This window comes from Lagenorhynchus albirostris, chromosome 3, assembly GCF_949774975.1.
Source record: "Lagenorhynchus albirostris chromosome 3, mLagAlb1.1, whole genome shotgun sequence".
Lineage (NCBI taxonomy): Eukaryota > Metazoa > Chordata > Mammalia > Artiodactyla > Delphinidae > Lagenorhynchus > Lagenorhynchus albirostris.
This window is the reverse complement of record NC_083097.1, coordinates 141,821,760-141,828,402: the sequence shown is the minus strand read 5'-3', so window position 1 is coordinate 141,828,402 and position 6,643 is coordinate 141,821,760. Positions and strand designations below refer to the sequence as shown.

The 6,643-nt window shown below is 37.0% G+C and overlaps 1 non-coding gene across 1 annotated transcript; it reads right to left on the bottom strand.

Moving 5' to 3' along the window:
- Positions 1 to 1,477: 1,477 nt before the first annotated feature.
- On the bottom strand, positions 1,478 to 1,584 carry LOC132518887 (U6 spliceosomal RNA). Its single transcript, XR_009540012.1, has one exon. It is a non-coding gene; the product is annotated as a U6 spliceosomal RNA (small nuclear RNA).
- Between the last annotated feature and the right edge of the window lie 5,059 nt (positions 1,585 to 6,643).

The following is a 6,643-nucleotide window of genomic DNA, read 5'->3' as shown; positions in this document are numbered from 1 at the left end:
GACTGTTGCAGCTTCTGAAATGGACACTCAACACTAATGAGCTCTAGCCTACGGTGACCTATTCAGAATGGAAGGCTCAGAGTGTGACATTCTGTTTAAGTGGGCTAAATGATTGGACATTAGTCACAGGAGTTTAAAGGTCTGAAGAGATGGCAAAATATTATTAATTCAATATCTCTTTAATGCTAAAAAATATGGCCAGAGGGACCCTTTGACAATTTCTTGGGCTATCAGAATACCTAATTGGAGATTAATCTCTAATAACCTCTTAATACCATTCAGAAGTTTAAATGAAGTCCAAACAAGAAAGAAATTGTCAGTTCAGTAGTGTCATTTACAGCTAATGCTATGGAAAACTATTTAATTCATTACAGAGACAGAGAGACCCATTTTCAATTTTTGCCCTATTTCTATCTGGCCAATTAAATATAGTGCTGGCTAAACACAAAAATTAGAAAATGGGAACGCCTGCACTGAACATTAACTTCTTCAAAGACCTTCTGGACTGATGCTTCAGGTTTCAGGCTAGCCATCAATTCCCCCAAGGGCTGCCTTCCTTTGCAGCTCAGGCTAAGTTAGACCCTGGCATTCTTTATAACACTTAATAGAAATGAAGCTGTGTTTGTATTTTTTTTTTTTAATTCTGTCACCTCCCACAAAAAACAAACTCCATGGGAACAGGTGATTTATCTTGCTTACCAATGTATCCCAGCACATGGAAAAGTATCAATACCTGGCTTGCTAAACAGATAGGTTCTTTTTCACTGAAAAAGAATGAATGAAAAAATATATGAATGAGTGAATATACATGGAGGCCTGATTTTGAAATATCTCATGAATGTTTTATAATTGCTCCTGTTCTACAAATATTAATACTCTACTAGCACATAGTTTTGGAAGAATGAAAGAACCTTTTACACCACCTACAATTTCCAGCCCTTTAGAAAAGCTGTATCTGAGGGTCATGAGGTTCTATCATTCCACTGCTCCTCTATGTGTGATCTCACATTTAGCTCAGGAAATAGGTACAAAAGGAATGCAGGGAACAGACCCCAACATTCTTAATATTTGTTCTCCAAATTTGTTTAGTCAGCCTGGTTTCTTAGCACTCCTTGCTTTATCTTCTTTTAGTCTGTAAGGAAGCTGTCCTTGGTTTCTGAAGTTAGGAGCCCCTGGGAAGTCACACATTACAGGGAAAGACCAATGTAATAGAGTTTGACCCTATTTTTGGATAGTGGACCACCAACTTTTTATTTTTAATTGAAGTATAGTTGACTTACAATGTTTTGTTAATTTCTGCTGTACAGCAAAGTGATTCAGTTATATATATGTATTCAGTTATACATATATATATTATTTTTCATATTCTTTTCCATTATGGTTTATTACAGGAAATTGAATATAGTTCTCTGTGTACAGTAGGACCTTGTTGTTTATCCATTCTATATATAATAGTTTGCATCCGCTAACCCCAAACAAAAATATGGAATGCTTCATGAATTTGTGTGTCATGCTTGTGCAGGGGCTATGCTAACCTTTTCTGTATTGTTCCAGTTTCCGTGTATGTGCTGCCTAAGCGAGCATACCACTGACTTCTCTTAAGCCTCAGTTTCCCCTTTCCTGTTAGCTCCGCATCCGGACAGGCTGATAAGAAAGTTTATACGTGTCCCCTGCATGGCCCTTTTGAAATATTCCAACCTCACAAATCACAAACCCAAACCTAGCAAATTCCCTAATCTCACCCTCTAACAATGATAAAGGCCCAACTTTATCTGGGACCTGTCTGTGTGCCCTCACCCCTGCCCTTCCCAGTGATCCCTTGTACAAGTAATCAACTCTCTTTCCAATTCTCTCAAGTTCTCCACATCCCATGTATTAACTTGAAGGTGGTCCAACCCAAGTACATTGGGTGATCACAAAGTAGCCAGTCTGATGTAAACTGTTTTCACTGTTGGCCTGCTTTGTACCTCAAAATAGTTTGGGTACATTTGATGAGTTTATCTCTAGGTAGCCCTTGTTAAAAGCCAGATCTGACATATGATTGCATATTTGTTGGTTACACTGAGAGAGATTCTAAAGGAAAAGGTTTTAAACAATAAAATGTTAATATAACACATGGGCTAAAATACCCATGGGAATCATCTGGAGCTGAGCCCTGGGTACCTGGGAAGACTGTGCAAAAAGATAAGAGTGTTGTCAGGAAAGGAGTAAGAGGAGATAGGAGGTTTTTTCCTCAATTTACTGTTTTGCTCTAGCTATCCCTAAGTTACTGATATTTGGGGAATTTATATTAAAGGCTTTGCAAAGGCCTGGCTTCTGGGTCACATGCTAATATGCATACTTACTTTCTTCCTTCCTCCCTTCTTCTCTTTCATCCTTTCTCTTATACATTTTTAATTTCTTAATTTCCAAGTTTCACTTACTGTTCAAGTTCTAGAATGGTAAAGAAAGGACATAATGGTGGCACAATGTGAAGCATTGGCCAAGGAGCTATTTACCCTTTTGGCAACAGCAAATTTTTCACTTGCTGCCTGAACCCTCATGAGTCTATCATTTCCCAAATGGAAGTTGCTTTGTGGGACCATAAGAAAAAAGATGTCAAATGTGTGGCTTAGTGGCTGAAAATCAGGTAGAATCAAGGACAAAACAAAACAAAAACAAACAAACTTGTGAAGAATATTTACCAAAACATGTACTTCAGCTGTGATCCCTCTTAGACAGTCTAACATCACTGACATTAGACAGGATCTGAGCCCTGCCTATATGCCCTAGTAGGAACCAAACCCTGCTGAGAGCTTCTAGAAACAAGATGGTTTGGGAGGCTAGAGCATGCCTAAACAAATTAACCTCTGCTCACGTAACATGGCAGGGGGAACTGCTATTTGTCTTCTTGTGGGAGCAAAGATGGTGGCATTCTAACATTGACATTAAGAGATGACAGGGAAGAATTTCACACGTGACACAAAGATGCCAAAGAAGAAAACAACATGCCACTGTGGATAGAAAATAAGTTGGAACAAAGAAGGTTGAGCAAACGCTGACATAATGTCCAGAAAATCAGATGCACCTAGAGGAGATGCTGGTAGAAATGGTGGGGGTGGAGTAAATACTGAATTAAGTAGTTTAATCCTAAAATAACTGAGTTTACATAGAATGGACCAAGACTATATGTCTAGCCCTCAGGAAAAAGGAAAACTCAAGACAGAGACAAAGCAAAGTTGTAGAAAATAAGAATCACATTTTTTCCCCTGCATATTTGAGTGACTGAGAAATATCATCTCCTATATCTCCAATTAACATATCTATGTTAGAAGCTAGCTTGTTAACTTTGTCTTAGAGAACTCTTTCAACCAAGAATTTACTGAAATAATCACTGACTATTTTACTAAATAACATTCTGAAAGCAAAATAAGCAAGTCACCAAGGACAAATCTTGTCCTCTGGTAGATTCTGCATAAATGATTTCTGTTAGCTTCCTTTCATCAAGATTTTTGCCAATTAATTCATAAATATTAGCATTTCATTAATTGCACCAATATTAACATTTCATGTCAGTGGGGATTTTTAGGCAAATTTCTAATTACATTCAAAAAGTAAAACAAGGAAAAGGTTTTCTAATAATGCTGGTATTAGCAGGCACTAGAATTAGTTTTGTCTTGAGTACACATACATTCTAGTATGAAAATCTGTTGCTCTGAGTTTTAATGCTCAATTTTATGGGTATATTATGAATAACACATACTGAGTGCCATTAATTGGATAATGAATTTCAATGCTTAGGATGAATTTAAGAAGCAATCCATGCATCTTATGAATCTCTCTTTTTTTTTTAAATCAACAGAAAATCAATTCCCAGGAAGTAAAATATTTTCTGCATGCTTATTTAAGTAGTAATCTATAATTCAAGTGAATTATAAGCATAATTCAAGTATATTTTTGTTTCAATTATTTTTTTCCAAAAGAATTCTTTTCCTATGGTATAACAAAGCAGGGAGGTTTTATGAGAAAACTCATCTTGTTTTTAATTTTAATAAGAATTCAAATAGACACTTCTACTATTTTGAAATTTTCTGGATATTATAATATTGAACTTTATGTAATTTACCATAATTTAATTGGTTTTACATATAAACTGTTTTCACACTAGCAACATGCTACAGGAACTAAAATAACAATTCATTTGTTTAATAATCCCTTTATAGAAACTCCTGAGGTCTAATGAGGTTGGAATCTGAGAAGCAGCAGCTATGGGGTTTCAATTGGCATTTTGTTTATTTTATCCCTGGTCAGATTCATTTTAAATTCCCTGGGGAATCCTCAAATAACTTAAGGGAAAATTTGATGATGAATAACAAGCATAAAGGTAACTTTTGAATTATGTCTGCATTTGACCTAAACCCTCATTCATTCTTAAGAGTATCAAGTTCTTTTTGTATCACTTTTTTCCTTAATTTTGTGACTATTTTCCTGAAATCTAAAAATCACTCAATAGGAAGTAATTAGAATTATTTCTCTTAAAATATTTAAAGAACATGAATATCCTTCTGAAATCCCCCTTCCATATTTTTCTACAGCAACACTAGCCTTTCATCCACCTAATCTTTGAGCATCCTGAGGTCTTTCTCACCTTAAATCCTTTACACATGCTATTCCTTTCCTCTAGCTAATTCCTAGTGTTTAAAATCTCGCTGGGAAAACTCCCCTTCCTCAGAGTCTTTCCCTAACTCTTTCATATGAATTAGATAAATCTGTTCCTCTCTTTGATGACATCCTGTTCTTTATCTTCTTGGCATTTATTAAATTTGAATTATGTATTTTTTGTGTGTATTTATTCTATCCATACCTACTTCTCAGACTAGATTAAATCCAAGAAGACAAAGACATTGCCTGTTTTGGTTCACTGACGTTTATTTGGGTTTGGAAAATAATTGGAACTCAGAGAATGAATGACTGAATGAAAGAAATGCATTTGCCTACAAGAAGACCTGACTTCATAAATTTCATAGAATCCAACGTAGCATCGTTATACCATAACACAATAATGGATATTCACAATGATGTTCTGAGCTCTCTAGAATAAAGTTAAATTATATTCAACACATTTTGTTTAAGAAGGCAGGAAATATATATCTAAAATAATGTCCATAAAAAATTTAAAAACAATAATGAAGGGGAAGGCTCCAGTTATGGGGAAATGTACATATTGTAATACACACACACACACACGCACGCACACACACACACACACACACACACATCCATATAACCAGCTGTATATACATTTCACATTATTAGGGTCATTTTCCCCTTCAAAATCTAAATACTGACTCCTGAAGGAAATTCAGTTAACAGTGTACAGCTCGACAAGCTCTTCTTGAACTTTAATTTTAGCAGCAGTTTATTACGTAGCAGCTCCAGAGAAGACTATAAATTTATAAACAATAAGTGAAACTTCTATCCTGGTCAAATACCGCAAACCTAATGCTTCTCATTTTTTCCCAATTAATAATTCCAGATTTCTTATGTAGGAAGAGAAAAAGATGCCAGAAGTGGAAAACCCATGCAGTGACTGCCTCCTTTGGATCCGTGTGTTACGAAAAGTTGGTATCTGCCATACTGATTGACTGAGAGCAACAGAAAACCCCCGAGGCCTTCTGGTTCAGTTGGGATTGTAATGATAGACTAGCAAGATAAAAGCCTGCCAGAACATTAGCTTTGACTGTATGACAATGCCCTCCTCAAGAAGATATGATGCCGTGTGCATGAATATAGATTGAAAATGTGGATCCTGACAGCAGCGCTGATTTCACTCAGAAAGCCTCTATGTTGGGAGGATGCTGTGTCTGTTCAGGGTTAGGATTCCAGCAATATGTGAAAAATTCATTTTCTCAGCTGGAAATACTCATGTGTCTAGTTGTACAAGTGGTAAATTTGGGGTCCATATTAATGCTGAAGTTTGAGAGAAAGAGAAAGAGAGACGTGTGGATATCTGACCCTATTTGGAGTGAGCAGGTACTTCTTGGCCTAACGCTGGGGCATGGAAGAGGATCACACACTACTTAGAAATAAAATTTATTTTCAGGATTCCTTGAAGTCCTTCTTTCCAAATGCGCCCTGATGCCATGAAGTAATTCATTTTACTCTATTCTACAGTAGAGCTGATATAGTTGTCACCATTTTTATTATTTCTCTGACTGATTCTCTCCTTTTGACCCCACAGAGCAGAAAATTTACCCTCTCCAGAGGTGCAGATAGATTTCCTTTTTTTTTTGGTACACGGGCCTCTCACTGTTGTGGCCTCTCCTGTTGTGGAGCACAGGCTCTGGACGCGCAGGCTCAGCGGCCATGGCTCACGGGCCCAGCCGCTCTGTGGCATGTGGGATCTTCCCGGACTGGGGCACAAACCCGTGTCCCCTGCATTGGCAGGCGGACTCTCAACCACTGCGCCACCAGGCAAGCCCATCCTTTTTTTTTTTTTTTTTTTTTTTGGTTATTCCTTCACATAGGATACCCGGCAGGGGGTGTGGGGGGGAAGAAGACAAATTTCTACACCCCTATGTTAGAGTAGTTAATAACATTGACTTCGGAATTACTGAGTAGGATTTCTGATATCCTTAGTAGGATTTCTCTAGCTATGAGATCT